Source organism: Triturus cristatus, chromosome 11, assembly GCF_964204655.1.
Source record: "Triturus cristatus chromosome 11, aTriCri1.1, whole genome shotgun sequence".
Lineage (NCBI taxonomy): Eukaryota > Metazoa > Chordata > Amphibia > Caudata > Salamandridae > Triturus > Triturus cristatus.
In genome coordinates, this window is record NC_140594.1 from 708,802,360 (window position 1) to 708,823,943 (window position 21,584).

Consider the following 21,584-nt stretch of genomic DNA (forward strand, 5'->3'; position numbering starts at 1 on the left):
CTTATTTCAGATTAAATCCTTTGTTTCTAAACTCATGCAGATGACACACATATTCAACAGTGTAGTGTTGTAGACAATGCAGCCACAGAACACATACTGAAGTCCGAATTGTATCTGTGATTCTTAGCATGCAGTCGAACTTTATGAAACTGAACAGAAGCAAGGCAAAGGCCCAGGCCTGTGGAGACCAGTCATGTTGAGCCTCAGACGTCTTGGGATATATGCCAAAGATGAAGTTGGTAGTGAAGAACCTGGGGTTCCTACAAAATAAATTAAGCTTTGCGAGCCCAAATGTGGGCTTCAGCGATATTATACCACTTCCAATTGGAAAATGTTAGTGCTCATAACTAGTTCTTCCTGAATACAGCCACCGCATGGCAGGTGATGTGCCCGAGGCTGAATAAATGTAACAACCTGCACGTGGGACTGCCAAAGGTAATGATAAATCAAATGCAGCGCCAACAAATGGCAACAGCCAGATTAATCGCCAAAAGTTAATGGCAGGATCGTATGTCTCTGATCCTGGCTCAACTTCACTGGTGGCCTGTGGAGAAAATGTTTCAAATCAGTCTACTCTGTACTGTACACAGTGCCCGTCAGAGTACCTAACTTGCCTTTTTTAACAACATGTACCAACGATATTAGCCTTTGTGGAATTTATATTCCACCACTAAGAGTTTTCTTCAGTCTTTTAAAATCTGCAGAGTAGGCATAGATGGTTAAGCTTTTGGGTTCCAAGCAACCAAACTGTGGAAGTCCATTCCTCTCAGGTTCCCGTTGTTTTGTATAATCTAGAGATGGTAGTGGCTATTCACATCTTAAACCTGGTTTTGTTACCGCAGAGATTACATATTCTGTTAATGGGTTCTGTTCTACGCCTCTATGAGGCCTTTGGGAAAGACGGAAAGAACGGAAGGTCTTTCGACCATGATCTACATTTGACTAAACACACAGACAGAGGCTGGAATGCAAAGCAGGGCTATCCTTGCCAATGTTATCTTTTTCACTGCATATTTCCTACAAAAAGTATATTAAGACATACAAGTAGTGTCTGTGATAATTACAGAAACAAATTGAACTAAAGGTCAAGCAGGCCAATTAAGATCCCGTGGAAATGTCATATGTGAAATACTTTTTGTGGGGGGTATCGCTGCTACTTAATTAAAAGAGAGTGAAAGTTTCACCAACCCCAGGATAATGTGATTAATGTTACTACGGGTATTAGGTGAAAATAAGCCCAAGCACAAATCTAGGTCATGGCAGGCACAAAAAAATCATTCTTAATTCTACGCAACATATATCCTCCAAAAATCTTTGAGGGGCTGTAAAAACCAAACTCAAACCAAACGGAGAGCTCTTCCAAGTACCAGGCATCAGGCATTAGACCAACGCAGTTTAATGTGGTAATCCGCATCACCACATTAAAATGCATTATCACACATTTTAGTGCCTATTTTCCACCTACACGCGCAGAGCCTGGTGAACTAAACAGGTTGTGACAGTAGTACAGCAGCGCAGACTCTGCGAGACTGTGCTCAATGTCGGGGCAGGGCTGGGGAAGAGCCATCCATGGCTTGCAGCCCGCATCAAGTCCGGCGTTGCCGGGTGGCAGGGCGGCTCAGATTGGGGCATGACTGAGCATGATGTGCGCTGTGCAGCAAGGAGGGCCCGTGGTACAGGAGGTCAGCCATGGCCTTTAAACTGCTCCGAGTCATGATCTCTCGGAGGGCGCGTCTAGCCTTAAGTATGTTAAATTCTCCTGGCACTAAGAACAACACACAAGGCCTCAAGCAGACCATAAAACTCTTGTCTATTTAAGAAGTGACTGTATAATCCCAGAGATCATCAGCGTGATGTTCTGCCTCTGGGATCTAACCACGCTCCGAAGGTCCTGCATTGTTTTGTGTTTTTTAAACTTATTTTTATTATTTTATGCTCAGTCATAAACTTGGTTAGAGTACATTATACACCATCAGAGATTGAAGTCATTTTGATTAGAGATAGGCAGATAAACAAAACGGACAATTAATTGTGTAGGAACATGCAATACCTTAAATGGAAAGACCCTCCACCCTTTCCTCCACTACAGCCCCCTATAAGTCCTCCAAGGGCCCCATATTTTTTCTAATTTTCGCCAACAGCCTATAGCTTGGCAGATAGTCTGTTCTGCTTGTCGGCACCAATCTAAGTCGGTTTTCCACTACGCTATTTTGGGAGGTTGTATTGCACCCCAGTGTTTTGCTATGTTACGTTTGGCGATCAAAGCCGCCAAGGGCAACCATATTCTTGTATGCCTGGGCCATTCCTCATCCCCTGAAATTGTCAGCAAGGACCATTTAGGCTCCAACTGAACCTCTACTCCTGTCACCCCCATCATAATATCTCACAGTTTTACCCAGTAGTTTTGTATCTTCAGGCATTCCCATATTATATGTATAAAAGATCCCTCTCGGTCACATCCTCTCTGGCAGAGCTTGTTGTCTGCTCGGCCTATCTTGTGTAGTAATGATCTAGGATAATAAACTCAGTGTAGGATCTTCAGTTGGATGAGACGGAATCTGGAGCGTATTACAACTTCTCGTGGGCTTTAAAGGGCTACTGTCCACTCTTCGTCATCAAGCTGCCCTAGTTCTCCTTCCCAGGCGGACTTTAGTGTTGGGTAAGGATCAGGGGAATTATTGAGTATTTTTTTAAATAAATTAATGATATGGCCTTGGTATCAAGGGGGTCAGTGAGCAGTCGATCCCTCCAGAGGCAAAGCGTGCCAACACCTCCCCTTCCCTTATATGCAGCTTTATGGCATGTCTCAGTTGAATGTACCTCAGCCACTCCCCTTGCCTCCTATCAAATTCAGTTTGTAGCCCTTGGAATGAGATATACGTCTGGCCTCTCCAGACATCCCCCAGAAAGTCCCTGCATTGTTGAGGAGGAACAACAGCACACAAACACTCCAGTACATCAATCGTTGGATACTCCATTTCAGAATACAGGTTTTTAGGAATTTTTCAAAAGGTACCCACTCGGTAGACAGTTTTGATTCGATCAGTTGGAATAGTATTGCAAAGTGTGGTTTCTGGTGCTGAAAATTATTCTACTCAGTCAAGCTTTACTGAACCGCAGAACTCTTTAAAGGAGTGGCAACGATGGCACCTGCTATCTTCCACAGAACAGGCAGGCAGAAGTTCAATATCCACATAATAAATCCCTAGTGAAGGCAATAAACTCCCGTCAGCCTGCCACAAAGTACGCACTATGGGGCAATTAAGATCAAGGTTAAACATAACAGATATATTTTTTGAGGAAGTACAAGTGGTAACGTTGGCCTTTTACGGAGGGGAGATTCATGTGAACTTTACACGCACCATAGAACACATGACACATTTCCCTTTCTACTGTGGCTCTAAGAGTTTTCGATTTACGCGGCACATATATTGGCGATGGTTTTGTCTTTAGGACAAACAAAATGTATGGAACCTTTATATGTACAAGTAATAAATATAGATAAATAAGGAGCAAAGTTTACCCTCTTACTGGAAAGAACACGCATTTGCAATGCAATAGGTCTCATTGTAAATGACATTGCCTTTTATTTGTGTGTTTAAAAAACCTGCAATAATGAAAGGCATTGTCATTTATAATACCAATAGGTCAAAGTTTCTAAAACGCCAGACCCACTGTATTGCAAATGTTTGTTGTTTACGAGCGCCCCATGCTGTGATTTCACGTTAATAGAGGCCACGCCCCTTTCTTTAGAAGAGCCATGTCTAAAGAAAGGTCCGCGGCTGCTATTAAAGTTAAAGTGCAGTATGGTCCGCTTTTACCCAAAAAAAATGTGTCTGTCAAGTTGACAAATGCCTTTTTTTGTAAAAGCACCTTGTGAAAGTGCGCATGGTGCACTGAATGTTCCAGGAAAGCATGTTGTGCCTGCAGTAGAAGAAACTAATTAAAGAAAATAGTACTTGCGGACTAAATAAGACATACCCTGTAACAACAGAAGGGAAAGGGTCTGTATTCATGGGTGGTTACAAATGAAGACAAGGCGGTACTCCAGAGTGACTAACAAGCCTATTAACAAATTAGAAGCCAGCATTTACGAAGGACAATGACACAAGCCAATGACGAATATGGGCAGAGAGAGGGCGGGGCTTCAAGACTATACCTCATAGATGTGAAACGATACACAAGAAACAGGGACAGACTAATCCTCAAAATGGCAAGAAAAGCAAGACTTCGAAACAAGCCTTCTCGTCCCCTCGCTAAAACTTTGGAACTCTATTCTGACCGCATTACTAGTGGCATTTTGGTAAGAACCACAAAGTCCATGTCCAAACAATATGTCACTAACCAAGGACAAACCAATCTTTCCAGTAACTGCTTTGTTGATTACACTGTGCCAAGCTCGTATTCCAATGTGTTTGTATAATGTGCAAATATACCTATACTGGACAAAAATATGGCATGTGCAAAGCCCTCGGTTGCCCTACATCTAGGTTGGCGCTATAAAATGCCACAGAGGGTATGCCTCTCAAATCGCCTGCATTTGGCATTCAATAATCACAGCTTGCTTCCTCTTCCCTGCAGCACTGGACACCATGTACTATCAGGGTTTATCAGTTCCAGGAAGGCAGTATAAGGTACAGTTGTGGTGTTCCTGATGTAAGCATACCGAAAGCAGTGCCTCAATCAGTATAATCTTCTGATGAGTTCAGTCGATGATCTGACCTTGCCAATCAACAGCACTTGTTTCTCCTGGGTTCAGTTACATCAATGGCATGAATGTCAGAAAGGAGGGAAGTTGGGCCAACGAAGCTGGAGCACCGTAGCTACATCCAGGCATTCACAAAATCGTTTGGAATGCAAAGTACAGTGCTCGACAGGCAACACCGTGCAATCCTCCTGATGCAGAATCATCTAGGCACTGGAGGTAGGCGACATCGTGAGCGACTGCCACCTTAAGCATCCGAAGGCAGGGCCAAGACCATCCGACCATCTGCCTTGCCCCTTGTAGCAAAGACTTGCCCCTGATCCAATCCTTCGTCTAACAGTCCTCCTGTTCTAATTTCACTTCCATCGCAATGCAATGCCACACCTCACCTCCTTCGTGGTGGCACACTTATTAAAAGCTAAAAGGACTCTGTCCTCCTTAACGAGTCTCACTGATCACATTCATAATTGCACACCACTTGTCTTGCCCATCCTCAAATGCATCCTTCCCTAGACCACTGACAATCTCCAACCCACCAAGCCTCCCACCAGTCCACCAAGCCTCTTATACTCCTCTTTTCCCAACCCTCTCCTCCTTATACCGGTCCTTCACAGCCTCACATGGCTCCATTTAAATGTCACGCACCCTTTTATTCCAGACCGTTCCACTCCAGTCTCACGCTTCTCCTTTCACACGCCCTCGCGTCCCCGATACCCAAAAGTCTGTCAGTGTCTGATGCAACTGGAGCCATATATGAACATTCGATAAACACGCAGTGTGTGTTCCATATTATTGGATGCATACTTTACAAGCATTAGGACTCAAACTAACATAATAGCTAAAGAAGAATGAACTATGGAGAAAAATAAGAATGAGGGCTGCTACATTCCCAAAATGTCTAGGCTGAGTGGGCTGTAGAAATGAAAGCGGACAAGACAAAAATGATATAAAGATCTTCCACAAAAACATCAAAACAATTTAAAATTCATAACGTCCATAATCTTGGCGACATTCCATTTTTTTGTTTTAGTTCATACGCATTTCGTTTTGTTGATGCACTCTTGTCCGTAAACGCATCAGACCGTAATCCCAACGTGAGGAAGCATGCCCATTGGTAAGAAACGGGCAGAAATAAGAGTGACCCCGGCATTAGTAAGAGGTTGTTTTGTGCTGGGCTTAGTGGCTAAGCAAAACGTGCTTCAATCTTTCCAAGGGCAGACTATGGCAGCGCATACCCAGGAAATTGCCTTATTTACTTTATCCGAAGGCTTCAAAGTAGCATCCATGGAAATAATGCTTGCACTTTTTAATTGCTGGGCCACCCTTAAGAACGTTGCAATTTTCTGCCCGATTTCTGGACAAGGTCTCTCATAAGCAAGGGTCAGTGAGAGTTGCCTATCCCACCCCACTCTGTGATGAGCTTCACTGATGGACACTCTGCCCTGGGCACTTCAGGGCTTAAAACCGAAGCGCCCAGGTCTGATTCTATCAGTGACGCATCCCCTGGTCATGAGGGGAAGGCTCACAGGAGTTTTTTTCGAAATGAGGGTGTCACGCCCACCGGGCTATAAAGCCTTCAGCCTGGCAATTTTCAGCTCAGGCAGCCAGGCGCCTGCACATTTAGTGCATGTACATCACCTGGCTGTCTGACCAGAACATGAAGAGTGTTAGGACTGACCAACATGGGGTGCAACAGGACAATAGAGAAGGGAAGAGATGTGACCTAATGGCAAGAACTGCCAACTTTGGAACTGGGTATCCAGGTTCGAGTTCCGGCATAGGCTCAATATCCTGTGATTCAAAGCAAGTCACAATCTCCCCATGCCTAAAAAAATGAATTTGGCCTTCTGCAACAATCTGGTGGTCACGTAAAGCATGATAAAACTGCAAACATAAAATACAAATAAAAACGGAGCATATGGCAATAGTTTAGACAGGTATAGCAGCTCTGTGTTCTGAGGCCTCACTGCAAAAGGGCTGTTCATCAAAAGAAATGTAACCACCTACAATCCAAATAGGTTGGACTTTGTATTCTATTTTAATCCACTAAACACCACAAGTTGGACTATGAACAGGACATTTATGCATCTCATTCATTGAAAAGTCAGAACTATGAAAATAAATTACAGGACACATTATAACAATTCTTCGTTACGGGCAATTTTTACATATTTAAATTTTCTTTTTTACAAAATACAACCATTCATTCAAAGTTGAACTGAACCTCAGTGAGGTTAGCAGTTGTGCTAGTATTGTACTCACTTGAGTGCCCTTGACTCGTAGCTGTATTTTGTAAGCAGCCTGTGGGACAACCGGTTTAAAAGTGTCTTTTCAGTCCATCTGTAATTTAAACATTAAAAAAAAGTATTATTTCCAAGTTCTTATCCAGACCATATGGCATTTACATGGCATCAACACTTTCATTCATTAAAAATTCACTTTGGGTGTGGAAAAAGAAAAGTGCTTTACATCATCAAAGATGCCAAGATCACACTATGGGATCAGTGACACTAATATGTGCAACTCAAAGTTGCCATTAAACTGGGAAAATCAAATAGTTTGTCAGTGTACACCACGAATAAATTTACAGGAGTGAAAACACACAAACAATTGCGCATTTAGTTAGTTAGTTCTCTTCAGCCAGGTAAAGCTTGGTTCCAGTGGCACTGTGAGCTTGGGACCCACATCTCCGCATACCCAGCGCACTTAGGGCGGTAAATGTAAAAAAATACAAGGTAATGGATAAAATGCTTGCATCAATCTCAGCCACGGACAATTGCTTGGCTCACATCACAATCCATTGTTTTTTTCCGACCATGCCTCCTCAGTTTGGACCCAGCCACATGCAAACCAGTCTTGACCCACCTCGTCATGGGAACATTCAAGCCCGAATTGCCAGGCCCGGTCCTTCATGAACTAGAACACAAGAAACCTGGAACCAGTATCGCCCTAAGTATAGCTTGGTTCCAGTAGCACAGTGAGCCGTGAACCCACGTCTGGGAATATTCGGAGCACTTAGGGTGGCAAATGAAAAAAACAATGGAATACTTGAATTAATCTCAGCCACTGGCAATCGCTCGGGCACATCCTAATCCATCCTTTTTTTGCCCACCATGCCTCTTCAGTTTGGACCCAGCCAAATGCAAATCCGTCTTCACCCTGCTCCTCATGGGAACAGTCCAGCCTGAACTGCCAGGCCAGATCCTCCCTGAACCGCAACACAAGCAACCTAGGATCGGTTTTGCCCTAGTTAGGGTTCTTCAGCATTATCTGCAGCAATTTGGTTGTCTTGAAGTATGTTCAGCTATGGGTTCATTTTTGAAGTCTGCAGTACAATCACGCAATTTCATTATTTTCTAATCTGATCTTTGTTTTACTGATTGATACGGTATGTCTGAATTGCTAATGTTCAAATTCTAAATTTTTATGGTGGATTCTGTATTCTTGATTTTTAATGACATTTATGGTGTTTTTATGTATTTTTATCTTTTGTGATCTGCTTTTAAGTGATCGAATAAAGAGTACTGATTGATTGATTGACAGGGACATTAGTTGGATAAAATGGAGTGGTATTTAATCTCCCTACTATATCACAATTTTCCTGTACATTAATCCAAAATCCGATTTACGGACTTAGCCCAAAACGACAAATCTTTAGCTTAAATCTCTTTTAAAATGTTTCCCCTGTTGCATGTTTCGGTGCAGTCTTCTAAGTGAAGGGAAAATGTCTTACTTTCTAGATCTGTCACAATCTTAGTGCATGCCATTGCCTCCATCTGGAGCTAGTGTACTTTTTAGCCTACCAAGGAACACATAGGTCTAGTTGGAAAAGACCTGTTGTTAGCTACCAAGAACCTACAAGGGGTTTAAAGCCGCTTATTGCATTACGCCCGTCACTCATTTCCTTGATACTTTTACGTTGTGTGTCCCAACCCTGGAGCACAGCACTCGTGTCCTTCCACTGCTCACTTTTAGGGAACTACTTTTTAGGTCTCGGCTGCGAAGGCTGCGCTTGCGCAGTCTCGCTCCGAGATTTAATGACTTGGAGAAGAGGGGCTTGAACCCGCCCCTCTTCTCCCCTGTTCTCCATTGGCTGGCCTCTTGAATGCTGGCCAGCCATTGGAGAAGAGGTCAGTCATTCAGATTAGGCCCCATCCTTTTCGGATCGGGGGGCGTGTTTTTTGCAAGAAGTCTCAAGGCGGAGACAACAGCAAAACACGCCCCCGAATCCGAAAAGGACGCTGCATTTCTGCTCTGCCTCGGAGAAAGGCGGTGGTGTCTTCCGGTACCCTCTGCTTGTTTGTGCTTAGTAGTGCTTGATATAGATCCTGGCGGGAAGGTCACACGGTGCAGGAGCCCTCGGTGTGGTTGTCCCCAACTCCAGTGAACCGCGTACGTGGGAGTGCATAGTTGTAAAACCGCCGAGCAGTGATCCTTTCAGAAGGTGATTATTTTTCAGAGAATTCCACCCCTTTCCAAAAATACCCACGTCCGGTGAAGCCCGCCCCTATCTCCTTACCGGGGTCATCGGCGTTGTTTCCCTGCTTACATCTCCCAGCTCCTGCTCCTTTGAGGTGAAATCCCGCTCTGGGTTTTCATTGGTGTATTTCTTGGGGGTATTCGAGAAATTTTGCTTTTATATCTGGAATGCCGTTGAATATCCCCGACACGTCAAAGCTCCTGGACGGGAATCCAGACCATGCTGCAGCGCGGCGACTCCTCCTGAGCCGCGCCACTGCTGCTGGCCCACACACCTCCCAGCGTCCTTGCAGCAGCTCTCCACCACCACCACGAAACATTGGGACCAACACGGGAAGGGAAGCACAAAGCCGCCGAAACCACCGAAGAAATTCACGGTCCCTCAAACTCCTTGCTCTTTCGCTCCAGGAAATCCTCTGCGGTAAGCACAAAACTGTTGCTCCTAACTGTGCACATCCACCATCCAGGCGGGAGAGCTCGCGACCGTTACTAGTTAGCGGCCGCCATGTTCCCCTTTCCTGTTCCTATAATTTGTACCAGAATGTCATTCAGAAGTTTGGTGGCAATTCTGGCGATCTGAAACACCACTTCCATACCAGGACTCCGATCTTCATGGCAGTTTCATTTTTTAACTAAATTTTGGGCCAACGGAGAATCTCTGTAAACCAGGTAGTCGTGACGATTTGAAATGTGCTGGTAACTGCGGCTTTCTGTTTCTTTTTCATTTATGAAGTTTCATTTGCAAAGTTGTTAGTTGTCTTTGTTTTTAAGCGATCCCTAAACATTTGAGAGTGAACGTGTTTACGCTCATTGCAGGACAGTTTTAATAGTGTGTGCTTTCATGGATGAGTGGTTTTATGTCATTTGGTTACTTTTTAACGCATTTATGCTTTCACTCGAGAAGCCACGATGCTAGCGGGGGGGGGAGGAAGTCGATGTCCACATGCCTGCGGTTTTACAGTGATGGATTCCGCGAGCGGGGGTGCGGGACCAATGCCCCCTGCTCATTTGGGATTTTCGAAGTCCACACTGGGTGAAGTCGAACAGTGACATTTGAAAGCGGTGTAGTGTACATACTCGCCTTGAATCAGCAAGCAATGGAAGGCTGCCACATCCTTGCGTGTGTGCTTAGGGCGCGGGCTAGTCGATCTGTACCCACTGAATACACATTAACTGCAAAGGAAACTCGACCAGATCTTTCGCTCCGTTGGCTACATTGCATTACACTGCATTGATGTACTGTATCGGATCAAGCACTTATACTTTCTAACTGGTAAAGTTAGAGCTATTGGCATTGCTCATGACATTATTTTTGTTTATGTTTTTGTTTTTAAAACATTTAAAGAAACGGCATTGTCATGAGCAATGCCAATAGCTCTAACTTTAACAATGCCGAGACCGTTGCATTGTAAATGATTGTTTCTTTTTGGTAATGCACTCCATGATAGTGCTTGCGTTTTCCAGCTCTCTACCCTCTGTGCTCCCCTTACACGCACCCCAGCTCAGTGCTTCTCCTCCCAACCCGTAAGCTTTTTCTCCCCCTGCCCCCTCAACTCCATTGTGTGATTCTCCCTCTACATTCCTGTCTCCCCCTTTACCTTACAGGTTGCTGTCTCCCCGGTGCACTGTTACTGTCTTAGCTAATTTCTTTCTCCTTTATTTTTTTCTATTTCCTTCTATCCTTCTGGGGCCTTATCTCATTGTCGGATTCTTTTCTCCTCTAGAAATTGGTGCTCACCTTTCGAACTGCTCTGCCAGGGTTGAGTGTATCAGCAGCCCAGTGAGACTGAGGGAGAAAAGTGGGAGCCCTAGTGAGAACATATAGGTGTGAAGTCTCACACTCTGCTCCCATCCAACTTAGGGAGAGAAGTGGGAGCCCTAGTGAGAATAGATAGGTGTGAAGTCTAACACTCTGCTCCCATGCAAATTGATTAAATTGAAGCTTTATGATTAGAACGCCGCATTTATGCTCGGGTCACGGTCGGCAACAGTGCAAGCAGGACTCCTACAGACAACATGTACCAGATCAGCTGCAACAGGCAGAGGCACACACAAACACTCATACCATTCCATGTGCAGCTCGGTCAGGGTTGTACCGTAAGACACTGCAGCAATGCATGGAGTATGCAGCACCTTTAAGAACTTGTTTACGAGCGAGCAAGCTCCTGCGTTGGGGAGTGAGCTCACATGTAAAACGTAAATGCATTCCGGTTGCTATGTCAGGGGTGTGGAATTCCTATAGCCCGAAGCCCAGGACATATTGTTTAGGGTAAAGGACAACAAGTGTTCATGTTTATATTGTCCTTGGGACAAGAAGGCCAAACCTCCTGCAGCACAAACCTCTTTGGCTACCAGTTTACAGTACCACATTATGGATCAGGGAAAGGCATTGTCTACATTTAAGGTAATATTTGGGTGCATCTCTTAATGTTGTTTGAACTTGTATTTATAGCTCATTAATGCAAAGACTTCATTATTAGGGTGAGCACTCTAGGGAAATGTTGTTAGCTCTAACAGCACTACTGACAGTGGTCCCAGTATATAAATGTGTACACACGTTTGCAAAGTTTAACAATATGAGGCTACATATAATGCTCCCACAATGCTTTCTGATTAGATGCAAATATTTACAGAAGGTTGAAAGCAAGATTGAGGATTCTTTGCTTTCAGAATAAAATGTCCATGAAAAATGCAACTAGGAAAAAGAAATTGCTAAACTACTGGGATATTTTAGGTACTATTTCTTTGAAGCATCATTTAGTAAAATGTGCTGATGTATACTAGTATTTCCAAAAACTATTCCTCGTGGAAAACAAGTGTAGCCAGTTCCAATAACATTATGGTAAACATGAAAATAAACAAGCATTTGGCAAATCCAATAGCTCTGACATTGGTGGTCAGCCTTTTGATTTTGTCAATGCATGTCTTCTTTTTACATCATTTTTGTAAAACTTTATTGTTGTTTGAGCTGCTGTGCCCTCACCATTATAACAAACATTGGCAAAAAGCAAAAATATTTTTTGGTCTCCAAAAACACACATTGCCGCAGTAGTTCCTGGCACTGAACAATACTACTTTGTGTGCCAATATGGTCCTTGTGAAAGAGAAGAATGTAGTTATTCTCAGTGAAGCTGGCCAATAGATAGATGAGAGGGATAGAATGTTAATAAAAACAAAATGTCTTGGTTAATGCAAGACCTAATTAGGGGAACAATTTCTAAAAAATTCACAAAATTGCACCCATGGTATATGTCCTTGCATTAATGCAGATTTATGGCTTTCATGGATTCACAAGAATTTTCAGAAGTAGGCAGGAAATCATACTCCTAGAAAATATTTTTTAGCTGCACTTTAGCACATGGTAATAGGCATGTGTAGATTTGCTTGTGTGAAAATCTGTTGAGTGTTTCCAAGTTCACTTTCCCTCCTACCACTTTTTTCCGTACCCTGAAAGAAGAAGTGTTACTTCTGCCCTTGTCAAAAGTAAATTTCCAACCTTTCTCAATATGGGAAGAGAATAGAGAAGAGCTAGTGAAAACCCCCAAAACATGCAAGTTAGTAGGTTTTCATATATTCAAAAGTGCTTTCCAACCATGGCACTATTGCTTATCGCTACATCCGGACCCATTATGTAGATCTGCGGAAAGGTGGCAAAATAAGGGAATTGCTAGTATTCAGACCCTAGTATAATATGAGCCGTGGCATAATCAGAGAGGTTATTATCAGAGCTGCCATAATTTGTCGCCGTGCTGCATGGCACCAAAATGGACAAGTGGATTTTGTTACAGGACAAGTAGATTTAAGAAGCGAACTGTCCTGTGGGCAAGTAAATATTTTATTAGACTACACACCCCTGTATGTTTCCTTTTAAATTACTGCTTATGGTTCGCGCTGCTGTCCTGCATCAGTTGCTCAGTCGTCGTTGGGCGTCTGATGCACGAGGACAGGTTGGGCGTAGGCTCCTTATTTATTAACTTATACTTCACAAAATAAATGCTGTACTTTTCCCCATTTGGCTCCCAAAGTCTCTATGTAACACATGGCGACGATTTAGCAAGAAATTTGAGACTTTTGGGATTTGGAGCCAAAAGCGTACACCGGATAACCCATGCTATCATCTGTATCATTTCACTCGTCTAAGCCGTTACCAGTTGAGTGCTTCTCCTGTACTTTCTGTAGCCCTCACAGCCCAAGGCTAATTTTGGGCTATTTCGAGTGCAGCACCGCCCATGTCTTCATTTCAGCTCTGTGTGCTCCAATTCTTCATCAACACGGATGAGCCACTGAGCCGGCACGGTCCTGTATATAATTTCTTCAGTTTACATGCCTGTCGTACAAGTAAATACTTAGCTGCATGTGCATATGTTCTCCTGGCACTAACTTTACTTGCCTGATGGGTTTCTGTTTTAATTATTGATGTTGTGCCAATATGCTCATATTTCAATGCCAGTGCTACATTGCTTTGTATATTTCAAGTTTACAGCAACGTTTCTTTATAACTTGAAAGTTTTTGTTTGAATTGCCTCAAGTGAACATGGAAATACTTACTGACCTCTCAGAACTGTGCAATTACCTGTATCAACTCATCATTCGATGGTGGGATATAAAACACATTTTCCAATGGCTTCTAACAATTTAGCTCAGCTCTCCCCATTTCTTCAACTTCCTGACAAGTCATTGATTAAGTGGAACGCGTGGTTAAGATCTTTTAAGAACTATTTAATCGTGGTTGGAATATATGGCTTTGAACCTAAAAGAAAGGCTGCTATTTTTAACAGTCATATGGGAAATGAAGGCCAGCAAGTTTGTAATAATTGGTCTCCATCTGCTGCCACATCTGGATAATGCGAAGATTCTAATGAGTGCTCAGAAGTGATTATAAGACTTAGAGTCAAATTCTCAGAACAACCTAGTGTTCTATTGGAGAAATTTTATTTTTTTGTGAAGAAACAAACAACGGATGAAACTGTTGAAGAATTTATATCAGCATTAAGGAGACCTTCCATTGTCAGAGGTTGTTGATCTGGCCAAAAGCATTGAACATTCAATAATGTCCAGTCGCAAGATGGCTCAGAAATCTACTCGGACATCTTCTCCAATTGTTAATGCTATGGGGTATTCTGAACATGTTGATGCTGTACAAATTAAGGGCAAAGTCTTTACGAAGGTTCAACATAACATTAACACTTTGTTTCAGGTGCGGATCTACATCCCATTTAAACAATTTTATGCAATGTCCAGCAGTAGGTAAACAATGCAATACGTGTACGAAATTAGGTCACTTTCACAGTGTTTGCAGATCTGGTAAACACCTAGTGAAAGTACACAGAGTTGTGAATGTGCCTATCCTGTCAATCTATCAAATATGGTCCTGAGCCTGGAGATGGACTCCTTGTCTCCTAACAAAATCAAGGAACCTCTATGTTAGGTATCCCTAGGTTCCAAAGGACCTCTTAACATGATGTGTGACTCAGATGCACCTATTAATATCATATCTTTATTTTGCCAAAACTGGGGGTATAATGTTATCCTAAGCACACTGGCTATACATCCTAAACCATATGGTGATCAGGATATTAATATGGTTTGGTTCTTCATAGACACTGTTACTTGCCTTGACAGGTCAATGTCAACTAAAGTCTACGTTGCAGTCAAGGGTAGAAATATAGTTAGCTGGCAGGTCCTTGCAAAACTTGATATTATGCTTGTGCCTTGTGCTGATCTACTAGTAAGGCTAGCAAACGTATCTTTACTCACTACTGCTGATTTTAACTCGGCTGAAGATATTGCTAAAAGATTTCCAGAAATTGTATCTGGTATGATTGGGCTCATTCAGAAATATGGGCACACGATTACGTTAAAGAGGCCTGCTATACCTGTTATACATAAAGCATGACCTGTATCCTGAAGTGCTAGAGCTGAATTGAAAAACCTATTAGGAAGTTAGTTGGAGATGGCATTATCAAACCCACTGACTCCTCTGAATGGGTAAGTTCCATTGTAATTGTGCACAAAAAGGATGGTGAGATTCGTTGATCTGTGCAGTCTCAACAGGAACATTGTGATTGATTGCCATCCTCTGCCCAAGGTTCAGGACTTACCTGCCAACATTGGAGACTCTAAATGTTTCACACTTTGGGATTTCAAACCACATTACTGCCTGAACCCATAAGATGAAAGGTCCCAAGAATTAACAACCTTTGTAACTCCTTTCGGCGCATTTAAGTTTAGCAGACTCCTTTTTGGATTGGCTTCAGCAGCTAGTGTTTTTCAGGGCCTCGTGGATAACATATTGGAGGGTGTGAGTGGGGTACAAGCTTTTCAAGATAATGTGATGATCTTTGCAAAATCCTAACCTGAACATAATCACACTCTTGAAACAGTTTTCACTAAATGTAAAGAGTTTGGTATCACTCTTGGCACAGATAAATGCAAATTGTTAGTAGAAAACACACAACTTAGGACACTATCACGCCCAACGGTAGATCTCCAAAATGTTCATTAATTAAAGGTATTGAAGATGCACATCCACCCAGTGACAATAGACACTTCAAACCTTTCTCAGGCCAAGCAAATACTATTCAAGTTTTGTGCACGGTTATGCTTTTATTTTGCAGCCCTTGAGGAATTTACTCAAGAAAGGAGTGAAGTGTATCTGGTCAGACTATGTGCAAGAAGCTTTTCATAACGTGATGAATCTCATTTCAGCCACAGCTTTATTTGTAGCAGGCAGAAAGTGTATCATAACTAGGTTTTCACAGTAATGCCAGTACAAAGAAGACACCATTGCCTTTGCCTCTTGCTCCCTTAGTAGTGCGGAAGGCAATTACAGCACCATTGAGCGAGAGCCAATGGCATGCTGTCGGGAGGTGGAAAGGTTCCAGACTCTCATTTGGGGTTCCCATTTTGATCTATTCACAGACCATAAACCATTGCTCCACCCGTTGAGTGGAAATGGTTCAGGGAAACCATCCTCACGATTGGTCAGATTGTTATCAAAGCTGCAAGTAATTAATTTTACAGTGAAATACATTAAAAAAAAAAATGAGAGCAGACTGCCTCCCCACGTTATCGATCAGAGGTGAAGAATCCAACACATTTCAAGATAAGGAGAAATGTCTCCTTTTGTGGAGGATATACTGTGGAACGAAGGGGTGATCACACAAACACTGGTTAGAAACATCCAAACAGGATCCTATGTTACAGTCGGTTTTTAAATTCATGACAGAAGGTTGGCCCAAGGAACGAAATGTTGAGGCCTCTTTGAGACCTTTTGTAAAAATTTCAGAGAACACATCAGTTGTCGAAGGGGTGCTAGTATGTAATGATATTTGTGTGCCTCCTTTAACAGATATTAAGGAGGCACACAAGCGTAATTTAGGGGCACACAAGGGCCATTTAGGAATCAGTAGCACATACAAATATATAAGACAATTTTAATCGTGGCCTGCATCAGAAGCTCAAGTTTCTAAGAATATTGATAACTGCACCACCTGCTTGGTAGCTGATAAGCACTGGAAGGTACATGAGTCACCTATTCGTATGGTCCCTCTACCGGAGAAAGCTTGGCAAAAAATTCCACTTGATTTCGAGGGTCGATCTGAGTTATTGCCTGTTAACAAAAGCTACATGATGTGTTTTTAATTGATTATTTTTCTGAATTGGTGTATTTTGGTTTTACCTCTGTTCACAACACTAACGCTACAATAAAAGTTTAAAAAAATATTTTTGATGTAGAAGGAGCACCCACAAAGATTGTTACCAACCACAGCACCCAGTTCACATCAGTGAGCAAGAAGGACTTCATTGAGGGTTTTCACATTACTCATATCAGAGTTGTGCTTTACTCTCCTTCTGCCAATAGTTTGGTTGAACGCATGAATAAGTTCTTAAAAGAGGGTGTGCAAACAGCCTCGACTATGGGTCTTAAGTTCGAAACGTTTCTCAGGGAGAAAGTTTGGTCATATCTAGTAACTCCACACCATCATCATCATCAACTTACTTTATTCGGTTTCATAATCAGCAAACCATAAAAGCACAATATAAAAACCAGGGTAAAATAGTGGGATACAATATGTACACTCTCAAGAACAGACCATGGCAATTTCATGGCTCATCAGTTATATGCAGAGTACAATACCTGGTTACACCAGAGATATTGAAGCAAAAACAATTTAAAAAAAGGAACAACAATGCATAAAAGTCACTAGCCCAATCCACACAAAGTTGCTTGTACAAGGACATGTGGCCCAGGGTCATTGTGGGGAGTAACCCGACTAATCACAGCTCGCTCCAAGTTTGATGGCCGATTTTAAAAAGCTTAAAACGTGAAAAACTGTATTGCCCGTCAGCATCTGTAAAAATATAAATGCGGGCTGAACTTGTTTAACCCCTTCAGTGCCACGCCCTTTCCCCCTCCTGTGCCGGGCGTTGTATTAGTGGGTGGGGTTCATGACGAGATAGTCTCGTCATGGGCACAGCGCAACCGTGCTCCATGACGAGACTATCTCGTCATGGGCACTGAAGAGGTTAAAGTTGGCCTGTTTCAAGATGGGGATTAGATAGGATTTTCTCGAGGCATCATAAAAGGGGCAAAACATGGTGAAATGAAGCATTTCCTGCGGAGATGAACCATCGCAGCCGCAGGGAGGAAGAACTTGCCCTCTTCTTACACCCCTAGGGTATGAGAGAAGTAAATGGAACATGTCAAGCCGGAACTTGGTCAAAAGAAATATATTGTGCGAGTTCACTAGACCAAGTATGTACGGCTCCGCTAACTCGGTGGTCCTTAACATAACGGAGCGACAGACACTTGGCTTCATAAGCTCCCTCTCCTCCCTTAAAGCAAGCCGGCGCTTACCAAACGCCTTCTTCAAGGTGGGTATCTCTTTTTTGCCAATTCCCTCGTGGTTAGTAAAGAGTTCTCCTCTGCTCAAGCATGCTAGATGATTTTTTATATATTTCAACCATGGTATCCTTAGCGCTTGATACAAAGATAAACAATCTAAAAGGATTGCCTTGTTTAACAAATCCCCCTTCTTGACCCAAATTTTTTGTCAGAGTGACAGCGGACTAAAAGCTATCTGATCTGTGATATAGGGCATTCCCAACTCTTCATAGGTGATAAAGGAGGGAATAACCTGGACAGCAGTCTTCTCATGAATTTGTTTAGAGAGATTTGAACGTCCTTTGCATCTACATATCCCCATATTTCACTGCCATAAAGTACTTTTAACAAGCACCTTTCCCTAAAAAGCTCCAGGAGGGCCCCCTGTGGTCTTCTACCCAGTCTTGTGGCAAAGTTAAAGATAGCGGCAACTTCCCTATTGAGATAATTTCTCTTGCGAGTGAGTTATGGAGCCCAGTTCAGTTTGTCGTCCAGGAGTACCCCCAGGTAAGAAAAGACTGATGTTTTGGGAATGGGGGTGGGTCCTACCTTAAAGACATATGATCTTGAGGGGTGGGACCCTAGTTGCAGGATATATGATCTGGAGTTATTGATTTTTAGGTCTGAATCTCCCATGAACTGGGCAAACAATGCTAGAATGGTTTGTAAACCCCTCTCTGTCCTAGCCATCAAGACGGCGTCATCTGCGTAGAGCAGAACCGGGAGGCCACGCCAACCTATCCGTAGTAGTCAGTCTTGGTCCCCAAAAGTATTTTCTCCAGGTTGTTAATATTGAGATTAAAAAGAAAAGGGGCCAATATGCAGCCTTGACTGACCCTGCTTTTTACCGGGAATGAGCGAGATACCTTCAATCTCTGCGAGTATCGCACTACCGCTTTGGTGTCCCGGTGAAGATCATAGAGAAAGGAGACCAGCTCCCTGTCTACCTCTAAAGCGAGTAGGATCTGCCATAACTTAGCCCTATTTACGCAATCAAATGCAGATGACAGATCCATAAAAGCCAGTAAGATGGTGCCGCTGCGCGCAACTGTATATTTGCTGGCGATTAAGAAAAGGTTCAGGGATTGTTCAATCGTGGAACGGCGGGCATCCAACAGAATGTTATTTTTGGTGGCCCAGGTCGCTAACCTATGCAGCAAAATCCTGCCGACAACTTTTACCACCGAATCTATCAATGAGATCGGTCTAACACACCGTGCTGTCCCTATCCCCCTTTTTAGAGACTGGCAAAATGATGGAGGTGGCACAGGAGGGCAGAGTACCGACCCTAGCAACTGCGTTAATTACAGAGGTGAGTACTGGAGCCCAGAGTGCCACGTCTGACAAGTAAAGGTCGGGTGGGATAACGTCGGGACCCGGGGCCTTGTTACGAGTCAGACCGGTGATGCCGTGCCTTACTTCTTCTTCAAGGACGACTAGATTTGCTGGAGTACCCCCAGATTTAGGTACGCGGGGGACGGGGACGGGTCTCCTTTGAACATGGCCTCAAAGTGACTGACCCACTCATTTTCGGTAATGTGCGCTTCTAAAACATTGGCGGCCTTCTCACCCAGGATGGGGCTGTTTATGATGCTCCAGAACCTGGCGCTAGACTTGTAGGTTGTAGCTTCCATAAGGTTGCTCCAAGCTTCTTCCTTCAAGGCCGCCCTGCGCTTGCTAAGTGCCAATTTATACTGTTTCCTATGGATTTTAACAAGCACAGCATTCCTCGGGGAGGCGTGATGGGCTGATTTCAGCCTCCAGGCTGCAAGTGAGCAGACAGAGTTAAACCATCTGCCCCCCCCCCCCCCCCCCCCCCCCAGTAACTCCACACAGTACAACAGGTATGTCCCCAATTATGATGTTACGCAAAAGATTTCCAAGGACTTCAGTTTGTCCTGACAGGGTGAGAGAGGTAAGCAAAAAGAGCACACATGACTTGCAGACTAATGCATCCAGAGTTGAAGCAATGCAAAGTCAGGTTAACCCCTTCGATGCTCATGACGGAACGGTTCCGTCATGAGCATCGGTTGAGCTGTGCTCATGACGGAACCGTTCCGTCATGACCACGCCCGCGCTAGAACCCTTCAGCACCGCGGGGGAATCCGCGCAGCGCTGAAGGGGTTAAAGAACATTTTTAAAAAAGACACCATGTCAAAGAATTAACATTGAAAGCAGGGTATTGGGTTCTGATCACAAATCGCAATAAGGTCAAGAAGGATTTATCAAAAGTTTCAAAACCAGTTTGTGTTGATAGAGTGTCTAAAAGCTCAGTATTTACTAAGGACAAGGCTGGTGGAGTAAGAGATCTGGTCAAGATTACCCAGGCAGCCAAAATTCAAGCTGTGCAAGGCTGTGATGAGCACAATTGCTCTCTTATAAGCACTTGGTGATAAACAACTCAAGAGCATTAAACTGATGGTAAACGCTCATCTCCGATTGATAATGTGAATGATTTGTTACTTACACAAAGGCAACCTTTAATTAAATGTAATGATTGCATTACATCCCATAACACCACAGCTGTACGCAATACTACTATGCCTTCTAAATGTGAGGATTACTATATGTCTTTAAAAAAAGATGTAGAGATGTAAAAATTGTGTTATGTTTATTTTAGGTATTTTTCTTTTACATTTTTTTACACTAATTATGTAGCTTTGTTTTTTTCAAAAAGGGGAAGGTGTTGTACCATAAGACATTGCAGTAATAAGAGTGTGCAGTGCCTTTAAGATATTATGAGCGAGTGAGCTCCTGCTTAGTGGAGCGAGCTCACTTGTCAAAAGTAAAAGCATTCTGTTTTTTTTTTTTTTTAAACAGACTTTTATTGATTTTCATGAAATTACACATTCAATCCCTCCGCCCACTGACTGGTCAACAGAGGAAACCAGTATAACGGACAACACACCAATCTGATTACAAAGTCACACCCATCGTCCCATAAGGTGTCCATGATACAGCGAAGTCCGTTCGCATGGTTGATCCAGATCAATGGTGTGATGCAATAAAAAGACCCCCCACGCCCTCCCTTTCGAAACTCCCCCAACAGAACCCCCCGCAAAAGTAAAAGCATTCTGTTGCTACGTTTCCTTTTAAGTTTCTGCTTTATAGCCTACGATGCGATCCCGCATCGGTTGCTCAGTTTTCGTTGGGCATCTGATGCACGAGGACAGGCAGCGTGTGGGTTCCTTAATTATTATCCTGTACTTCACGAAATAAACGCTGTACTTATCTCCGCCTGGCTCCCGAAGTTTCTATGCAACAGTCAGCAATAGTGCAAATATACTTTAAGCACAAGTTGCAATACTGCAAGTTTCATTAAGGAAGAATAGCCGTGAGAAACACAGTAAAAGTGCAAACGTCATACATAAAGAGCAATTAAAGCTCGGAAAACAGTATAAAGTTACTTTTTACAAAATCAAAGTAAAACACAGGTTGCAGCAGTTCAACCCTCTCTAAACCCAAAGACCAGGATCAGCATAGACAAGCAGCTGCACAATGCAAATATAAACA

General features: G+C 43.1%; 1 protein-coding gene across 4 annotated transcripts in view; it reads right to left on the reverse strand.

Annotated features, from left to right (window-relative positions):
* Positions 1–21,584, reverse strand: part of NCK1 (NCK adaptor protein 1) — a 599,173-nt gene that overhangs the window by 323,815 nt on the left and 253,774 nt on the right. For all 4 annotated transcript variants that reach the window (XM_085634334.1, XM_085634335.1, XM_085634336.1 and 1 more), the window contains one exon: positions 6,968–7,045. The gene's annotated coding sequence lies outside the window, so the exon portion shown is untranslated. The remainder of the gene's footprint in view (positions 1–6,967; positions 7,046–21,584) is intronic.